This window comes from Dromiciops gliroides, chromosome 4, assembly GCF_019393635.1.
Source record: "Dromiciops gliroides isolate mDroGli1 chromosome 4, mDroGli1.pri, whole genome shotgun sequence".
NCBI lineage: Eukaryota > Metazoa > Chordata > Mammalia > Microbiotheria > Microbiotheriidae > Dromiciops > Dromiciops gliroides.
The window spans coordinates 228,984,113-229,005,610 of record NC_057864.1 but is presented as its reverse complement, the minus strand read 5'-3'; the positions used below and the strand labels follow the sequence as shown (position 1 = coordinate 229,005,610).

The window sequence follows — 21,498 nt, the reverse complement described above, 5'->3', positions numbered from 1 at the left end:
TGTGATTGCACACAAGCCAGGCAGGCTGAGAAGAAGCCCAATCACCCCCTGGGCCACGCTGTAGCACGAACAGTGTGTCCTGGAAGGAGAGATACACTTTAAGAAGGAGTAAAAAGCCAAGAAATAGTAAGCCAGGATGAATAGGCAGAGAAAGCAGAAGACTATCAAAAACTTCTTTGGGGTAAGGTAGACCACAATACAACCTCAGAAGAAGATAATAACAGGGTCAAAGCTCCAACATCCAAAGCTTCCAAGAAAAATATGAACTGGTCTCAGGCCATGGAAGCTCTCAAAAGGGACTTTGAAGAGAAAGTAGGAGAAATAGAAAGAAGATGTAGAGAAAAGGAGGAAAGATTGGAAAGGGAAATGAGAGCGATGAAGGAGAGTCATGAGAAAAAAGTCAACAGTTTGAAAAGCCAAATGGAAAAGGAGATTAAAAAATTGTCTGATGAAAATAACTGCCTAAGAATTAGGATTGAACAAATGGAAGCTAGTGACCTTATGAGAAACCAAAACACAGTAAAGCAAATCCAATTGAATGAAAAAATAGAGGGCAATGTGAAATATCTCCTTGGAAAAACAGCTGACCTGGAAAATAAATCTAGGAGAGATAATTTGAAAATCATTGTACTACTTGAAAACCATGACCAAAACAAGAGCTTAGACACCATCCTCCAAGAGATTGTGAGGGAAAATTGCCCTGATATTCTAGAAGCAGAAGCTAAAATAGAAATTGAAAGAATCCACAGATCACCTCCTGAAAGAGATCCCAAAAGGAAAACCTCCAGGAATATTATAGCCAAATTCCAGAGGTCCCAGGTCAAGGAGAAAATATTGCAAGCAGCTAGAAAAAAGGAATTTAAATACTGTGGAGCTCCAATAAGGATAAAGCAAGCTCTAGCAGCTTCTACATTAAAGGACCAGAGGGCATGGAATATGATATTCTAGAGGGTAAAGGAACTGGGACTACAGCCAAAAATCACATGCCCAGCAAAACTAAGCATCATCTTTCAGAGGAAAACATAGAATTTCAATGAGAAAGATTTTCAGGCATTTGTTATGAAAAGACCTGAACTGAATAGAAAATTTGACTTTCAAATACAAGACCCTGGAGAAACAAAAAAAGATAAACAGGAAAAAGACTTCATGAGGGATATTCAAAGATCAAACTGTTTATATTCCTACATGGGAAGATAATACTTCGAACTCATAAGAACTATCTCAGTAAGGAATTAACAGAGGACACAGGTCTGAACTGAATACGGAGGGATGATATCTATAAAGCATTTATGTTTTGTTCTTTGTGGGGTGTCTTATGTCTGGGGCCGGATTTGGGCTTGGGGCCTCCTGGGTCCAGGGCTGGTGCATTGTCCACTGTGCCACCTAACTAACCCATAATGACATCTTTAAAATAGGGTTGAGGTGTAGGAGAAATAGACTGGGGGAGGGGGAAGGGGAGAGATGGTCTGGGGAGAGGTTGTTCACATGAAGGAAACAAGAAAAAAGCTTATGGAGGGGAGGGGAAGAGGGGGAAGGAATTGGGGAGTGAGTGAACCTTAATATCATCAGAATTGAGTCAAAGAAGGACTAACATACATACTCAAGTAGGTATAGTAATATATTTTTGCCCTGAGGGAGGGGAGGAAGATAAGCGGGGTGGGAAGAGGGGAAGGAGGGAAGGGTAGATTGGGGGAGAGAGCAGTAAAAAGCAAAATACTTTCGAGGAAGGTAAAGATGTTCTGCATTACTGCAGCAGTATGACATAATGAATTGCTTGATTTCATAGGGAGGCTTGAGAAGAGAGGGAGGAAGAAAATTTGGAACATAGAATTAGCTCAAAGACCTTAAACTCATCAGAGTGGGTTCATGGGGGGAATAACATTCACACCCAGTTGGGAGGAGTAATCTGTTTAACCCTACAGGAAAGTATGAGGGGAAAAGGATAAGCAAGGAAGGCTTAAAAAAAGAGGGAGTGCAGAGTAGGGGAGGGGATAGTCAGAAGCAAAACACTTTTGAGGAGGAATATTTTTAAAAAAGATAGAAAATAGAGTAAATATAATGGGAAGGGAATAGGATGGAGGGAAATAGTTATGATGATTGAATATAATGGCAAAACGTATGGTACCTACTTTGCTGGGCTAATATGAAGAAAATTCTTTGTCAAGTTTAAGGGACTTTATTTAGGTTATGATTAACAGGATACTATCAGAAAAACCTGGAAAGACCTAAATGAACTGAAGCAGAGTGAAATGTACTGTATACAAAATAACAGCAATAGTGTAAGATTATCTTCTGGGAAGCATGTGGTTTTTTTCAGCAAGGCAGTGATCCAATATAACCCTGAAGGACTTATGAAAATGGCAACCTATCTACAGAGAAAGAAGTGATAGTATCTGAAAATAGATGGAAACACATTTTTTTCTTTTTTCTTTTTTTTTTTTTTTGTGAGGTAATTGGGGTTGAGTGGCTTGCCCAGGGTCACGTGGCTAGTGGGTGTTGAGTGTCTGAGGCCGGATTTGAGCTCGGGTGCTCCTGATTCTAGGGCCAGTGCTCTGTGTACTGCACCACCTAGCTGCCCCTGGAAACACATTTAAAAAAAATTTTTTTTTCCTCTTTGACAGTTCCTCAATCTAAAGTTTTGGGGCTTTTTTGACTGTTTTCTCTCACAACCTAGCTAATGTGGGAATGTTTTCCATGACTACTCATGTAAAACTTATTTTGAAATGCTTGAGTTCTAGTGGGTGGGGGGTGGGAATGGAGGAGGAAGAGAAGTTGGAACACAATTTTTTTTTAATTGATGTTAAAATTTGTTTTTACATATATTTTGGAAAATAAAATTCTATTCAATAAAAAAAATGCCATCAGGTAGTCTGGGTTCTGGTCTGGATTCTGGTTGTCTCTGGATACTTTTACTTCTTTAGCTGTATAACTGCTAGATTTCCACTAATCTTTAGTATAGCATTGTCAGTGATCAAATTAAATAGTGAGAGTTCTTCAAAATATAATTCATATAGAACAAATTTAAACTTGATACATACAGCATATTACATTCCCCCCTGTGGAGAATAGTTATATCCATATGCAGTACAGAGTTGAGGCAGTTATGATATCAATAATACTTTTTATCACCATGTGTCTGGATCAAGGCCAGATTTAGTAATGTGACCACAATACCTGAAAATGTTATGGAAGATTACCATACCATATCCTGTGGTTACATAGACATCCAGTAATTGTGCTAGGCCTCAGGTGGATGGATTCTGACTATGCCACCAGACTGGGTGAAAAAGCCAAGTTAAGTTAAACCAAGTGCATGTATTGGAGTTACCATGACACCAGGCCATTTTTGGAGGGAGAGAGGAAGAAACTGGACTATACTATACTATATATATATATCCAATGATTGTGCTCTATATAGCTGCTATCATCAGCAAACTATGGACTTCCTGAATGCATTTGGACTAAGGGAATCCCACCTCCAGGTTTTGCTGAATGGCTGTTCTCTCAGCCTCCATCAGGGCATCTTACGTGGACCTGTCTCTCCTGTTGTACATATATCCTCTTTAGGGCCTGCATCGTAGAGTTGAACCATCTCTGTTAAGCTCATTAAAATAGCAATAGTCTCTGAAATGGTAAGTTTCCATAATTCATAAATCTCATATTAATCTCACCAAAGATAATATGATGACAAAATGCATGTTATGCTGCATAACTCAGGATATGCTTGTAATATATGCAATAATCCCAAACCATACCCAGAGTATACATAGTCACAATGACATATAAATAATAAATGAATGTAAATGGCTGATAATATTAAACATTATTACAGAATTTTCATTAGGCAAGTAAATCACATCATCTTGTCCATGAATTCTCTATCTAGTATAATGACAATAACAGATACTTGAAGTGATAAACAATTTATCAAAAAGAAATAAAACATCAGCAAGACTCAATATGTTTATCAATTGCCTTACAAATCAAGCAATAAGGTTCAATAACCCTTTCTAGAAGGCATAGCCATGTGCTCTTGGTGGAGAAGTTCTTCGCCTGTAGAAGGAAAAGCTTGTTTAAGGTAAGAGCTTGTATTGCTAGAATTTGTGGTACACCACATTTTATAAACTGGTTCTCCAATTCTCTGCATGTCAAAGTGGCAGGGGTATCCAAATTATCATTGATTCTTTTAATGATGTCATAATGATTGTTATGGTAGAAAATATAGAGTTGTTTAGTGTTGGCTTTGTCTGTGCCACAGATTTGCCATAGGGGTTTATTCAACTGATGAATGATTACATTCAGTTGGTTATGTTTTGCAAAGGCAACAATCACATCATTCCCAACGAAAGTACCAGCTTTTTTCAAATCAGCAACATATTTTTCAAAGGGAATATAGTTTTCTATAAAAGGCTCAAAGTCTTTGTTATGACTGAGCATATAATTAGCAGTTTCTTGTCTGTGTTTGAGATGGTTTTTTGAATGACCTTCTAATTGGTCTCCGTGAGAGCTCTAAAAAGACAATTTCCATCTCCTAATACCTTACAGAGTTTGAAGCCCAGGGTTTGCAATTGAGTGATAATGTTTGCAAATTGGAACTGTCTATTACCTCTAGGCTCCATCTGGTTTATTTGCTCTTTAGCAGCTGGTTGAGTTTTATCTGAAATTTCTTTACCTACAAGTGGTGCAGGTTTTACATGGGAACAATGAATCCAAGATTTTTTTTCTCCAAGTAGGTTGATGTGTATTAAATATAGTCCTTAACTGGGAAATTACTGACTTCAGATTCTGTTCAAATCTAGGTATAATTTTCTTCCATGTACTCAAATCCTTTGGGCTAAATGGAGTGAATTTTGTTTTTTGGGGTTTTTTTGGGTTTTTTGGTGAGGCAATTGGGGTTAAGTGACTTGCCCAGGGTCACACAGCTAGTAAGTGTTAAATGTCTGAGGCCGGATTTGGACTCAGGTCCTCCTGAATCCAGGGCTGGTGCTCTATCCACTGCACCACCTAGCTACCCCAACGGAGTGTATTTTTTAAGCTGCACTCCTCTGCGGGTATGTTCTGTAACATCCTGCAGGGGGAGCAGTTTCTGCTGATCTGATTCTAAAGATGAGTCCAGATCTGTTTCTGAACTTAGTTCATCTCCAGCAGAGGGAGCTGTCTTAGCATCTCTCTGAACATGTGGCCTACTTTGGTTAGACTCTTTTCTCTCTTTCCAGTTTTTTATGAGAAAATGCCATGTTAAAATATTGATAATAGAGAGAATAAAAATTATAGTCACTAGAGCTATAATTATACTACCATAGTAAGGTTCAAATTTAGTTATACTGCTTCCAGTAAAATTAATTGCCAACTATTTGAAGCCAGGACTGACCAGGCTAATCTAGTACCTCAGATTTAGTATTGGAACAAAATTAAAATACCTGACCTGTGGGCAAACTATCTTATGATATTGTAGAAGAAACTATACTGCTTTTTAAAATCCATAACTTTTGGGGTAGCTAGGTGGCAAAGTGGATAGAGCACCGGCCCTGGAGTCAGGAGTACCTGAGTTCAAATCCGGCCTCAGACACTTAACACTTACTAGCTGTGTGACCCTGGGCAAAGTCACTTAACCCCAATTGCCTCACTAAAAAAAAAAATCCATAACTTTCCTGGAGGTTATTGCTTTGGTCAGAATTCTTAAGTCTTTAAAAGTTGTTTGTTTTTAAAATGTTGTTTTTGTATAAATTGTTCTAGTTTTTTTCCCCTTGTTTTGTATGAGTTTATATAACTATTCCAATTTTTTCTTATTTTTATTTTTTATTTTAATTTTTATTTAAAATTTTCCCCAAGTTATATGTAAGAAAAGAAAAAAAAATTTTTTCACATTTATTTTTTAAAACTTTGTGTTCTAAATTTTCTTCCTCCCTCCCTCCTCAACCCTCCCTATGCAATCAAACAATTCAATATAAGTCATACATGTGCAGTTATGCAAAACATCTTCACATTAGTCAAATCGTAAAAGAAAATAGACAAAATAACTTTAGAAAGAGGAACTAGCAAATAAAATTATACTTCAATCTATATTCAAATACCATCAGTTCTTCCTCTGTTGATGGTTTGCACCAAGTATTCCCAATTTTTTCTGAAACTATCCCCTTTATCATTTCTTTTAGTACAATAGCAGCAGGCACCTGCCTGCTATTGTACTGCTAGGTGGTGCAGTGGATAGAGTGCCAGACCTGGAGTCAGTTGTCCTTATTAACATAGCTATTCTCTTTAGAGAAATCACTTGTGAGACAAGATAAAGAAGAGCAGAAGTCGTTGGGTTGTCAAAGTCTTTTGCAACAATTAGATCTTTTGTAGCAATTAAGGGGGCAAGGAGGAAAGAAGACAGTGAAATAAGGTCTTACTACAGTTCATGTTAGTGATGTAGGAAATCACACATAGCCTCTGATCTTGTCTATCTCAAACAGACCTTGGCCTGGCTGTGTTCCAAGATGCAGCTGCACAATCTCTGCTTTCCAACCTTGTCTGTCTCAGACAGGCTCTGGCCTTGAGGTACCCCAGCTACAATGCCAAGCATCCCTTAATGATATCCCAACTGCAACAACAAGCCTCCCCTAGCCACTAGGCGTCACTATGCATCCTTTGTTCAGTGAATAACTGACCTCATCTTCATTTGATAAACTTGCCACTATACCACTCCTACTCTTTTTGTATATAACCAGGTGGGCTACAATACTCACTGCTCATTGTTGGAGGGATGAAATTCCCCCCTTGGGTCCTTGTGTAATAAACTCTCTCTCTCTCTCCACCTCGAGTACCTGGCTGAGTATTTTCTGTGTCAATTGTGCTGTAACACTAGGGTCATACAGAGCAAAAGAGTGAATAGAGAACAAAATCGAATTAGTTAAGTCAACCTTAAAAATCCACTTTCAACAATTCCCCTTTCTCTTAGATAAACATTTATCTTGGACCATCTAACTCAAAATTTAAGATTCATCATACAGCAAATCAGTTATCTATATAGCAGAAAGGCAGCTTAGTGCAAAGAAGGTTATAATTGTTCATGAAACAAATATGTAGTTAACAAGTAAACATCAGTCAATCAAACCTACAAATTATACTACAATAAATCTGAAAAGGCATAAAAATAATAAAAACAGTTTGAACAAAACCTCTTAGCAATATTGGAAAACCATTCAAAATTTATATACCTATTATTTTGTTTATTTATATTATTTTAAATAATAGTAGCTACTTGGCATAATTATTCACACTTAGAGTTGAAAACCTGAATTTCAAGAGTAGGATTTTTTTTTTTTACTGAGGTAATGAGGATTAATTGATTTGCCCAGGGTCACACAACTAGTGTCAAGTGTCTGAGGCCATATTTGAACTCAGGTCCTCTTGAATCCAGGCCAGTGCTTTATCCACTGTGCCACTTAGCTGCCCCCCAAGAGTAGGATCTTTGCGAGACCCAAGGTGCTTCCACTCATAGACATTGTTTCAACAATATTAACATTAATTTTACAAGGAATTGGAACAAGAAGAAACTGGATTTAAACTTCTAATTTTTGTTTCAAATTAGACACCTAGGTCTTAACTTCCCTAAAGGGTTAGGACATCTTAAGAAAATTAGGGCAGTGGCGCAGTGGATAAAACACTGGCCCTGGATTCAGGAGGACCTGAGTTAGAATATGAGCTAAGACACTTGACACTTAACTAGCTGTGTGACCCTGGGCAAGTCACTTAACCCTCATTGCCCCACAAAACAAAAACAAAAATAAAACAAACCAAAAAAGGAAAATAAATGTAACTTTATAATTAGGAAGACAAAAAAGAATAGGGATGGCATCTTAATATCCACTGATAGAAGGTTTTTTTATTCTGTTAACTTTGGTTTAGCTGTCCACTTGATGAAGTCATATGCTTCTGGGAAATATTTTCCCTTAAAGATTCTGTGCCATTGGCATCTGTCATTGGTCATTATCTACAAATTGTGCAGCTTGGTCTGCTTACAGTGGGAAGAGCCTTTCTACTTTACACCTTGGGTGAATTTGCAGAGGTATTTCTTCTAGTAGATCCACTTTCTAGGTTCCAAGTCATGGTTTTCAAACTTACTAGTGATAAGATTTATTATAACTTAGTAGGACCTGACAAAACCTAATCACATTGGACTTCCTGTAATTAGTTCATGTGATAAAAACCAGTGTAAATCCTACTGGGTTAACCTGAGACTATAGGAAGAATTTCATACTAGTATACCTATAACTCATCTAAAAGTTAAGGGAATTTTTAATATTCACATACCATATATTCTTTCAACCTCTCCTGAGTCCTGTATGTGATAGGTATGTATAGACTAAAGGAAGAAACTTAAAATAGATCCTTGAGGACCTGACTTGAAAAATGGGTTCTTCTGTCTCTTGATATCAGAGAGGAAGAGAGACCTCAAAGGTGAAAAAAAAAAAAGATGAAAAAGTTTCTTTACAACTGTTAAAGCAATTCTGTATGTAAAAGGGAGAAGGTAAACAAATAGGTATTTATATAGTACCTACTATGTGCCTAACACGGCACTAAATACAACTTGAGAATTTATAGACTAGAATATATTCAAAGTCTTTATATTCAGACATTTGTATGAAATTCATCTGTGGATATTCAAATGGTCCTGAGGGAACCCCAGTAGTTCCCTATTACCTCGAGGATGAAATTAAAAATATACCATCTAGAATTACTACTTTTATTTAGATTTTTGTTATTGCTTCAGTGGCACAACAACATTTCTAAAATTACTAATACAATTACATATATCATAAATTCTTTAAATATGTTTTTACCTATTGGAAAACATTTGGAGGCCAACTATGTATATCCTAGTCTCCAAATAGAAATAATCTAAATTTGTTTAATGTTTACTGTTCAATTAAAAATGAACTTTTTTTCCCACATTTTATCACTGCCTTCCTTTGAGGAAATATTTCATCCTTACATTATTCAGAAAGAATGTGATACTATAGGAACATCATTTTCTAAATGAATATATAGCTATTAAACCAATGAGGAAGAAGATGGGAAGTCTAAGAACTGATTTGTCCTGGTTTCCTATGTTAGGAAGTTGAAACAAGTAATGCCTACAAATTTAGAACAGTAAAAAGGAAAGCAATAGAATTCTTTATCTACATCTCATTATAGGGGCTTAGTGATGCCACGTGATATAACAGTACAGTTCTACCATGATCAGAGAAGTTTGCTATGAAAGAAAGAGATGAGACATGGCTGTACTAATATTAAAACCAATCCCTCACGACTAATAAGCCCAACATCATAGACTAACCTTTAATAGGTATATCAGGTCAAAGCTCATTCAGCTCTTGTTTGATTTCAGGTAAAAGTAAAAAATAACTTTTGGAACAGCCAAATTATTTAAATCCTGGAGTCAAGGCAAGCTGCCAGTTCAGCTAGGAATGATAAAAGCATGCACTGTTGTATTAAATTAAGTGACTTTTGGGTTTTTTTGTTTGTTTGTTTTGGTTTTTGGTTTTTGGTTTTGGTTTTGGTTTTTGGTTTTTGGTTTTGTTTTTCTTGAGGGCAATGAGGGCTAAGTGACTTGCCCAAGGTCACACAGCTAGTAAGTGTCAAGTGTCTGAGGCCAAATTTGAACTCAGGTTCTCCTGAATCCAGGACTGGTGCTTTATCCATTGTGCTACCTAGCTGCCCCAACTTAAGTGACTTTTGGTCTAAGCTTGCTAAAGATTTGATGTGGGATGGAATTAAGGGTCAAATTGATTGTGAGTTGTCCCAAAAGAATTACAAGACTCAGTGACTCGGTTTCCCAAGTTTTGTTGCAATACTGTGAGTGACCACAGGGAAAGAACCAGAAAAGTGAAAAGATATCTCTCCAATAGGGAAAGAAAAGACAGTTATATTTATAGTATGGATAAATTGATTATCAATCTCATTATAATAATCTCTACCTTAGGGAGGTCCAAGGGAAGGCCTGTTTTAATTTGGAGTTCCTGGGGTCCTAAGCCAACCCCCGAGGCAGGTAATAAAAACTGAAGTTGCTTTATACTAAATTATAATGGAAAATTCACCAGGAAGAAGATTAATCCTGTAGACAGTTTTGGATATGATTGGGGAAAAAAGACTAGCAGAATTAAACAAGTAGAAGCAAATGGGAGAAGTATCAGATTGGAATAGGGAAAGGGAAGTTTTGAAGGACTTTAACCAAAACCCACTGGGGGATATAAAATGAAAGGAAAGAAGAAAGTTTAGGCGGGTAGGGATGAGAGAAGAGTAGGTGGGTAGTTAAAGGAAAGCTGGATTCTGTTTGCATTGTAGTAGTGTGAATGGAGGGCTTGAAAGTGAACAACCTGGTACTGGTTAAGAAATAGAGTGGTGGACCAGTGGAATACATTAGGTATACAATACACAACAGTAAAAGACCATAGTAATCCTGTGTTTGATAAACACAAAGATCCAAGTTTTTGAAACAAGAACTCAATATTTGATAAAAAAAAATTCTGGGAAACTAGAAAGCAATTTGGCAGAAACTAGGTATAGACCAACATCTCACACTATATACCAAGATAAGGTAAAAATGGGTACATTTTTAGACATATGGGGTAATATCATAAGCAAATTAGGGGAGTGTGAAATATCTAACCTGTCAGATCTATAGATAAGGAAAGAATTTATGACCAAACAAGAGATAAAAAGCATTATAGGAAATAAAATGGGTAATTTTGACTGTATTAAGTTAAAAAAGTTTGTGTTTGTGTGCATGCCCAAACACACACATGCCAATGTAGCCAAGATTAGAAGGAAAGCAGAAAACTGGAGGCAAAATTTTACAGCAAATTTCTCTGATAAAGACCTTATCTCTCAAATAGAACTGAGTCAAATTTATAAGAATATGAGTCATTCCCCAATTGATAAATGGTTGAAGGATATAGAAGGAAGTTTTCAGAAGAAGAAATCAAACCTATGTATAGTAAAATAGTGATTTCACTACTGATTTGAGAAATGAAAATCAAAACAATTTTGAGGTACCACCTCACACCTATCACATTGATAACAGAAAAGGAAAATGACAAATGTGGGAAAATTGGGACACTAATGGTGTAGTTGTGAAAAGATCCAACCATTCTGAAGAGCAATTTGGAACTATGTCCAAAGAGCTATAAAACTGTGCATACCCTTTGACCCAAGCAATACTACTACTACTACTACTACTATGTCTGCATCCCAAACAGATTAAGAAAAAAGGGAAAAGGACCTATATGTGCATAAATATTTACAACATCTCTTTTTGTGGTGCAAAGAAATGGAAATTGAGGAGATGTCCATCAATTGCAGAAGGGTTGAACAAGTTGTGGCATATGATTGTGATGGAATACAATTATGCTATCAGAAATGATGAATAGGATGGTTTCAGAAAAACCTGGGAACACACAAAAATGGATGCAAAGTGAATTGAACAGAACCAGGAGAACATTGTACACAATAATAGTAATATGATAAGATGATCAGTTGTGAATGACTCAGCTATTCTCAGCAATACAATGATCCAAGACAATTCCAAAGGACTTATGATGAAAATACTATCTGCCTCCAGAGAAAGAAGTGATGTAGTCTGAATGCAGATCAAAGCATACTTTTTCTCATGTCTTTCCTGCATCACCCTCATTTCTCTTTCCATTTTTTCTTCTACCTCTCTAACTTTATCTTTGTGTAATTTAAAATTCTAAATGTGGACTCTAATCTGTCAGCTTTGGGGGGAAACTGACTAAAATAACTGATAAACGAGTTTAGGTTTTTTAAGGGTTTATTGAAAAATAGTAAAAGGAAGAGAAAGATTGAGAACAGATTTCCTATAACCTAGCAATCCTAATCTCCCACTTCTGAAGTTCTCTGCCACCATGCTGATGTCTCATAGCCAAAGAGGCCGAACTCTCTCACCAGCATCTGTTTCCTCCTTCCTGTTCCCCTCCCAGAAAGGGGATGTTCTTCAAGCTGATTGGATAGTGTCATTCAAATTCATTGTTTCACTGGACCTGAAGGTAGTCAAAGTTCAAAGTTGTTAGCTTCTGAGAACAATTACTTTCTTCTTTTTTTTTTTTTTGCAGCGTAATGGGGGTTAATTGACTTGCCCAGGGTCACACAGCTGGTAAGTGTCAAGTGTCTGAGGTCAGATTTGAACTCAGGTCCTCCTGAATCCAGGGCTGGTGCTTTATCCACTGTGCCACCTAGCTGCCTCCCAACAATTACTTTCTTAAGTACCAGCCAGTAATCCAGTCAACACTCAGTTACCTTATCCAATTCAATCAATTTAAACCAGTCTCCAGGTGGGCCCCTGAGTATCTGCTAAATCTCATCTATCACATTCCATTATCTTGGCACATTGTCAAAGTCCTTTTTGAGCACCTCTATGGCCTGAGACCAATTCATATTTTTCTTGGAAACTTTAGATTATAGGGGCCCTGACGTTGACATCTTCCTCAATCTTCCTTGTCACTGAAGAAACTTTCTATGGTCCTCACCTTTTTCTGTCTGCTCATCTTGCCTTTCTTTTATTTGATTTTTAGCTTCTTAAAGTGGGGTGCTGTTTCCAGGCTGCACTATCCCAAGCTTCAGAAGGTCCCAGGTGGTATGATTGAAGGAGGATCAAGTTCTTCACTTGCCAGGTCTGTTCCCTGGTCCTTAGATGACCCCAGACCAACTTGCTAATCAACCAGCTTTGTGTGTTGTGATTGTCAGCTCTGACAAGCCTGTACCCCTCCCCAACCTGGACCACTGCCACTCAAGCCTACTTCCTGTTTCACAGCAGGGGTGAAAAACCCAAGTTCTGCCTCAGCACCAGCATAGACCCCTGAAGTCTCCCCCTTCCAAGGGCTCAGCCCTCTCACCAGACTGTGAGCTTAGTTCCAGATGACACTGGCACTTCAGCTGATTCAGAGGTTCTGGGGGTCTCCTTTTTCTTAATCTATGCACTCTTCTAAGGCAAAAAGGAAGGCAAAAGGAAAGGGTAAGGGAGGGACACAGAAGGAGTGCAGATTAAAGAAGCAGTAATCAGGGGGCAGAGCCAAGATGGCAGAGGAAAGGCAGTAAGCTCTCAAACTCATGACACGATTACTCCAAAAACATCCAAATAATGCCATAGGACAATGCCTGGAGCAGCAAAACCCACAGAAGAATGTGCTGAAATAATCTTCTAACCAAGAATGGCTTGGAAGGTCAGAAGGAGGGAGCTGCTGTGCTGAGACAGGAGTGGAGCCCAACCCCAGTCACCTTGACACAGATCCAGTCCCAAGAAGGCCTCACCAAAGGAGACCCCCAGTGACAAGGAAGATTGAGGAAGATGTCAACGTCAGGGCCCCTATATCTAAAGTTTTCAAGAAAAATATGAATTGGTCTCAGGCCATAGAGGTGCTCAAAAAGGACTTTGACAATGTGTCAAGATAATGGAATGTGATAGATGAGATTTAGCAGATACTCAGGGGCCCACCTGGAGACTGGTTTAAACTGATTGAATTGGATAAGGTAACTGAGTGCTGAATGGATTACTGGCTGGTACTTAAGAAAGTAATTGTTGGGAGGCAGCTAGGTGGCACAGTGGATAAAATAAAAAAGTAATGTGTGAAAATTAAGAAGTAAGAGCTAGGGGAATAAGATAACACCCTTCTAAAAATCACTCCCATACCCTCTCCTCTCACCCTCTCATTTCTCTGTAAGTTAAGAAGACATTTATATCCTTCTAGATGTATGTTATTCCCTCTTGAACCCAGTTCTGATGAGAATAAGGTTCTAGCACTACTAAACCTCCACCCTTTCCTATTCTGCACTGTAACTGTTCTTCCATTTATGCCTCATTCATATGAGATAATAGCTTTATTTTATCTTTGCCTACTTTATTTTTTAGGATCATCCCAACATAAGTACCTCAGCCCCATGCCTTTTATCTATGTATGCTCTTTAAAACATTCTTAAGAGTGACAGATAATGTTTTCCCATATAAGAAGTAAACAATTTGACCTCATTAAATCCTTTTAATAGTCTTTCATGTTTACTTTATTATGTTTCTCCTGATTTTTATAGGACAAAATTTCTGTTCAGTTCTGGTATTTTCCTCAAGAATACCTGAAAGTCGGGGCATCTAGGTGGTGCAGTGGATAGAGTACCGGTCCTGGAGTCAGGAGGACCTGAGTTCAATTCCAGCCTCAGACACTTGACACTCGCAAGCTGTGTGACCCTGGGCAAGTCACTTAACCCCAATTGCCTCACCAAAAAAATTAAATAAAATTAAAAAAAAAAAGAATACCTGAAAGTCCCTTAATTCATGAAATATCGACTTTTTCCCCTTGAAGGATTATACTCAGCTTTTCTGGGTAAGTCATTCTTGGTTGCAAATCTAGATCCTCTGCTCTTTGCAATATAATATTTCATGCCCTTTGGTCTTTTAATTTGGAAGCTGCTAACCAAAAAATTGTTTCTGTCTACTTGCTTATAGTATTTTCTCCTTTACCTGGGAACTTAAAAATTTAGCTATATCATTCCTATGAGTATTCATTTTGGGATCTCTTTCAGATGTTGTATTGGTAGATTTTTTTCAATTTATATTTTACTGTCTAGTTCTAAAACTTCAGGGCAATTTTTCTTTCTTTTTTCTTTTTCTTTTTTCTTCTTTTGGTGAGACAATTGGGGTTAAATGACTTGCCCAGGGTCACACAGCTAGTAAGTGTCACGTGTCTGAGGCCAGATTTGAACTCAGGTCCTCCTGACTCCAGGGCCGGTGCTTTATCCACTGTACCACCTAGCTGTCCCTAGGACAATTTTTCTTAATAATTTCTTGAAGTATAGTGTCTAGATTTAAAAAAAAATGATAAATTTCAGGTAGTCCAACAATTCTTATATTGTCTCAATCTGTTTTCTAGGTCAGTTGTTTTTATAATGAGATATTTTACATTCTTTTCTATTTTTCATTCTTTTGATATTGTTTTATTTCTTGGTGTTTTATCAAGTCATTAGTTTCCCCTTGCCCAATTTAAAATTTTTAGAGTTATTTTCTTCTGTAAGTTTTTGGATTTCTTTTTCTAGTTGGTTGACTTTTTTTTTTTTTCATACTTGTCTTGATTTTCTTGAATTACTTATTTTTTTTCCTTCCCTCCCCCCTCCCAACCTCTCTTATTTGTTTTTTTGTTTTTTTTTTTTTTGGTGAGGCAATTGGGGTTAAGTGACTTGCCCAAGGTCACACACTTAGTAAGTGTCAAGTGTCAAGTGTCTGAAGCCAGATTTCAACTCAGGTCCTCCTGAATCCAGGGGCAATGCTCTATCCACTGTACCACCTAGTTGCCCTCTTATTTGATTTTTAAAGTCCCTTTAAAGCTCTTCCAATAACTCTTTTTGGGCTTGTTACTATTGTACATTTTTTAGGAAGCTTTAGCTGTTTTGACTTCACTGTCTTCTTCTGAGTTTGAACCCTGCTCTCTGTTACCATAGTAGTTATCTATGGTCAGGTTCTTTCCCTTTGGCTTATCAATTTTTTTTAAAAAAGGCTTATTTCTTGGCTGTTAACTTTATGTTAGAGTTGGGCTCTTGTCCTGAGGTGTGGGGGATAATATCAGGCTTCAGGTTTTTCATGTTGCTATTTTCTGAGCTCTATCCTCCCTTATCTTATTGTCTCTTGTTTTTTCCAATGTTTTATAATCCAAGGCCAACTGTGGCATGGTCACTCGTCCTCTGGCTCACCTCTTGGTCCATTAGTGACCTCAGGAATTGTTCTCTGCCTCTGAGCTGAGACCAGGTCCCCCAGTAATGCTGCCACCTCAAATGCTTTTACTCTCTTGGCTGCAATCTTTAGCTCACCCTTCTGTCCTGAAATCAATACCAGGGACTCTGCTCTCCTTGTGAGTCACCATAGTCAGCAGGGCCCCCACCCCTCTGTGACCATACTCACTATTGTATACTTGTTTCTCCTCACCCATAGCCACAGCCTGGGACCAAATCTAGTCAGTGCACCTAGTGTCTGTATCCAGTGCCAGCTAGCAGAGGATGCAATCTATTCCTGATCAGCTGCCTGACCCTGGCAATGTCCTTAGGGCAAAAAGGTCCTGAAGCTGAGGCCACCAATATAGTTTCCCTGAGGACTTGTTTGTTAATTCAGTGGTATCTGCCCAGTGATATCTGTACTTCAATTGGGCCAGAAGACCATCCTGGAAAATCAGGTCTTTCCTAATTTCTCCAAAGTTGTCTTACGCTGGGAAACTGCTTTACCCTGAGTATCTAGCACTCAGACAACGAGCACTTCTTAGACTCATGAGAAAAGGGGGGCATCATTGCTAGCTCCCATTAATAAATTTTCAACCAATCATGTTGTTCCTTGAACCTCAGCTTTTTAAAAAATATCATCATGTCAAAATCAACTTATACCCACACCTTCTGTCTGTGTGTACTCCTATCTGCCTTAATAAAGATACAGAGTTATAAATGTCTTCTTCCCAAGTAGGGATGCAAACATTTTAACCTTATTGAGTAACTTTTTTTTCCTTTTTACCTTTTCATGCATCTCTTGGGTTTTGTATTTGTAGATTGAATTTTCAGTTCAGTTCTGGGCTTTTCATTAGGAAATTTTTTAAGTCCCCTATTTCATTGAATGCTCATCTTTTCCCCTGAAAGATTTCGATTATTTTTTCTGGGTAGTACATTCTTGGTTGTAATCCCAGTTCCTTTGTCCTGTGGAATATCATATTCCAAGCCCTTTGATCCTTTAATGTTGAAGCTGCCAGGTCCTGTTTAATTCTTTTTTTTTTTTTTTTGGTGAGGCAATTGGAGTTAAGTGACTTGCCTAGGGTCACACAGCTAGTAAGTGTCAAGTGTCTGAGGCTGGATTTGAACTCAGGTCCTCCTGAATCCAGGACCAGTGCTCTATCCACTGTGCCACCTAGCTGCCCTGGTCCTGTTTAATTCTGATAGTTGTTTCTTGATATTTAAATTGTTTCCTTCTGGTTGCTTGCAATATTTTCTCCTTTACTTGATAATTTTGGAATTTAGCTAAGATATTCCTTGGAGTTTTCCTTTTTAGGTCTCTTTCCAGAGGCGGATTATTTCAATGACTACTTTTTCTTCTGGTTGTAAGACATTGGGGCAGTTCTCTTTAATAATATCATGAAATATGCTGTCTAGGCTCTTTTTTTGATCATGGTCCTTAGGTAGTGCAATTATTCATAGGTTGTCCCTCCCATCTATTTTCTAAGTCTGTTGTTTTTCTAAAGAGGTATTTTACATTTTCTTCTAATTTTATATTCTTTTGATTCTGCTTTACTTCTTTCTGTTGTCTCATTGAGTCATTAGCTTCCATCTGCCCACTTCTAATTCTTAAGGAATTATTTTCCCCAGTCAACTTTTGTACCTCCTTTTCCATTTGTCCAATTATATATATTTTTTTTAGTGAGGCAGTTGGGGTTAAGTGACTTGCCCAGGGTCACACAGCTAGTAAGTGTTAAGTGTCTGAGGCTGGATTTGAACTCAGGTACTCCTGACTCCAGGGCTGGTGCTCTATCCACTGCGCCACCTAGCTGCCCCCAATTGTATTTTTTAAGGCATTATTTTCTTTTTCCAAGCTATTGACTTTCTCTTGCATAACTCTCATTTCTTTTCCCAATTTTTCTTCTACCTCTCTTATTTGGTTTATAAAATCCTTTTTGAGTTCTTCCAAGAGGGCTCTTTGTCTCACCAATTCTTCTTCCCCTCTAAGGCTTCACATGTAGGGGTTTTATCATTGTTGACCTCTGAGTTTATATTTTGATCTTCCTTTTCATCATAGTAATTGTCAATGGTGAGGCTTCTTTTTTGTTTCTTATTCATATTTTAGCCTCTTTTGTGCCTTTTAAGGTTGAGTTCTGCTCCTGGTGTACAACATGCACTGTCTCAAACTTCTTTTGCTGGGGGCCAGGGGCTGGGTCCTCAACTTTCTGCTCTGAGGTATCAGCAGCTTGCAGGTTGCTCACTGCACTGGAGTGGCCCAGCCTAGTTGGGTCTGTTGTATAGCCAATACCACATCTGGCAGATTGCCTTCTGCATTGGGGCTGAAGGCCTCAAAACTGGCCTGTTGTGCCACTAGCTTGCTGAGCTAGGACCTTGGCTCCTCAGCTGCTGATCTGTGCTATGACTAAGAGTCTTTTGGTGGCTTGCCCAGAGACCCTCTGTGCTGAGCTGTGCTCTCCTTTTACCCTGATGAGACAGACCTTTCCTGAAGATCTTTTAGGTTAAGTCAGAAGATTGTTTCACTCCAGTATTTTTTGCAGGTTTTGCAGCTCCACAATCTGTTGAGAGGCTTAATTTAATGTTGTTTCTGAGAGAAATTTGGGAGAGCTCAGGCAGCTTCCTGGTTTCACTCAGTCATCTTGGCTCCACCTCCAGAAGTCAACTGTTCTACTTTTGTCTTTGTATCCCCATAGTGCCTGGAACATAGTAGGGTCTTAATAAACTGTCAGTTGATTGACTTGTTAGATGAAGAAAAGGGGGAGAAAAAAGAAAGGAAGAAGAAAAGAAAGAAGAAAGGAAAAAGAAAAGAAAAAGGTCCACACGGTCAGAGTATGCAGAGTGCCTCTGATAATTGCCACCAATGCCTTCCTAGGTCACCTAGTCTCAGAGAATGCCAGGATAGCCAGGATAGCCAGATTACCACCTCCCCTATAACCATACAAGTTTAGGGAAGCTGTCTTGAACCTCATCTTTGTAACCAATCCAATGATGTCATCTACTCTGTTCTGTGTTCTGTATTCCCCCAAACCTATAAAAGTGTGCTCAGGGTCTTGGCATGCAATATGCCTGTTAATAAATGTTGTCTTGCTTGGAGAATTGCCTCAGTTTACCTTCTTAATGAATTTTTTTAGCAGTTATCTTGTTTATTTATTTAGGCATAAGCCTGCCAAAAGTCGATGCCACAGCATGAATTTCTCATGGAGTGCCCACCACTTGTCCAAGGGGCCCTGGCTGGGGATGTACTTAACCCCACAGACATCAGGAATGAGAGGCTTCTTAGCTATCATATCTTCAAACTCATCAGCATTGAACTTGGTGAAACCCCACCTCTTGGAGACTTGGATCTTCTGTCAGCCAGGGAACTTGAACGTGGCTCTTTGCAAAGCTTCAATCACATATTCTTTATTCTGGACCTTGGTTCGAATTGACATGATAACTTGGCCGATGTGTACATGGGCTACAGTGCCCTGGGGCTTTCCAAAGGTGCCTCACATGCCAGTCTGGAGCCTATCAGCCCCAGCACATGGCAACATCTTATTGATGCAGATGATATGAAAAGGATGCAAGTGCACCCGGACATGAAAGCCATTCTTGCCACAACTCTTCACCATGTACTTGTTGGCATAGATCCTAGTGACCTCCAAGGCTTCTGATGACAGCTGCTCATATTCATCTGACACCATATAGCCACAAAGCGGAAGATTCAGATCTTGGCATCAGGAACTCCCCTGCAGAAACGGGACTTTGGATACGGCTTATTTTTACAGTACTTATAACAGTGGGCGGGACAACTGCCTATGGCGGCCGCGCCAGCTAGGACTGGGTCTGCAAGTTGAGAAGGGAAACAAGGGTGTTGGTCAGGCCCAGGCCAGAGCGCGGAGCTAGGCGGGGCGAAGAACTGAGACAGAGGCAGCAGGACCAACTGCACTCACCTCACCACAGGGAAAGCTTTATTGAATTTCAATCACAATATTACCTTCTCTGCAGAGGTGGGGGACTATGGACAAAAGACACTACTGAACAGTTTTGCTGAAATGTCTCTTTTCCCCTCACTTTCTTTTTTTATTCTTTGTTATAAGGAATGGGCAAAGGAAAGGAGAGAGAGAAATTGGAAAATAAAAAAATAAAAGTCAGGTAAAAACAAGACACATATAATTTTTTTTTTAAAGGAACATCCAAGTGCTTGACAAGGGTCCAGAAGCAGAACCACCTGCACTGTTGCCCAAACCTGGAGTCTGGAGTTTGGGACATGGAGCCAGGAAGATCTGAGTTCAAATCAGTCTTTAGACACTTATTAGCAGTGTGACCTTGGGCAAGTGACTAAATCCTATCAGCCTCAGTTTCCTCATCTATAAGATGAGGATAATAATAGTATCTATCTTTAAGGTTCTTTTAAAGAAAAAATGAGATATTTGTCAAGTGTTTTGCAAACCTTAAAGTGATATATAAGTCCTATTATTATTATAGAGATAGCTAGGTGGCCCTGGATTAAGAAAAACCTAAATTTAAATACTGCCACAGGGGAAATGGGAGAAGAGAATAACCATTAAGCATCTACTATGTGCCAGGCACTTTACAAATAACTCATTCAATCCTCACCACAACCCTGGGAGGTAGGAGCTGTTACTATGCCCACTTTACAGATGAGGAAACTGAGACAGACAAGTAAAGTGACTTGTCCAAAGTCACAGAGGTAGTTAGTGTCTAAGGCTCTTTGAACTCTGGTCTTTCTGACTCTGGACCCAGCACTTTATTCACTCCACCACTTAGTCATAGATAATAAACTAGCTATGTGAACCAGGGCAAATCACTTGATTTCTTTCTGCCTCAGTTTCTTCATCTGTAAAATGGAGATAATAATAGCACTCACCTCTCAGGGTTGTTGTGCAAAAGAAATGGGATAATATTTGTAAAGTGCTATATAGACAGTAGATACTATTGATGATGATGATGATAACTAGTGTATGTATTGTCATATCAATTGTGGCTTTAATTTGATTTTTCCCTTAGTTTTCACACATTTGCTTTGGTGCTTCTAATGAAACAACAATAAGCTAAACCTGGATTCACTGGGGGTGCTTAAGGAATTAGTCCATTATTGAATGTCTCCTATGTATCTAGCACTGTTCTGGTGAATTAATCACAATAATTGATTGGATTATTATTGTAATAATCATGCTGGAAATAATCTTTTAATAATACTTGGGGGAAATAAATATGAAGCATTACTGTAATTTTGTACATATCTCATTTTTCTAATTAGATTTTAAATATGCAGAGAACAGGGACAATGGTAATAGAGAAAGAAAGAATAGCCTAGTGTAGCAAAAAAAGTACAGGATTTTAAATCAGACAACTTGGGTTTGAGTGCCAGCTTTGATGATTGCTGTGTGACTATTATCAATTCACTTTACATTTCTTGGCCTCATCTGTAAAATGAGGTAATTGGTGTAAATGATCTCTGAGTTTCTTTAGGCTCTACATCTTATTTGCCTAGTGCCTCTTTTTTGTACATATAAAATGTGGATACTAATCCATCGGCGTGCTGGTAAATATTTAACAAGTTCTTTTAGAAATGTACACCACAGAGGCAGCTAGGTGGTGCAGTGGATAGAGCACTGGCCCTGGATTCAGGAGGATCTGAGTTCAAATCCAGCCTCAGACACTTGACACTTACTAGCTGTGTGACCCTGGGCAAGTCATTTAACCCTCATTGCACTGCAAAAAAAAAAAAGGGTCCTGTGTGGT

General features: G+C 38.5%; 1 pseudogene; it reads right to left on the bottom strand.

Annotated features, from left to right (window-relative positions):
- Positions 1 to 18,893: 18,893 nt before the first annotated feature.
- LOC122754876 lies at positions 18,894 to 19,543 on the bottom strand (annotated as a pseudogene).
- Positions 19,544 to 21,498: the final 1,955 nt, after the last annotated feature.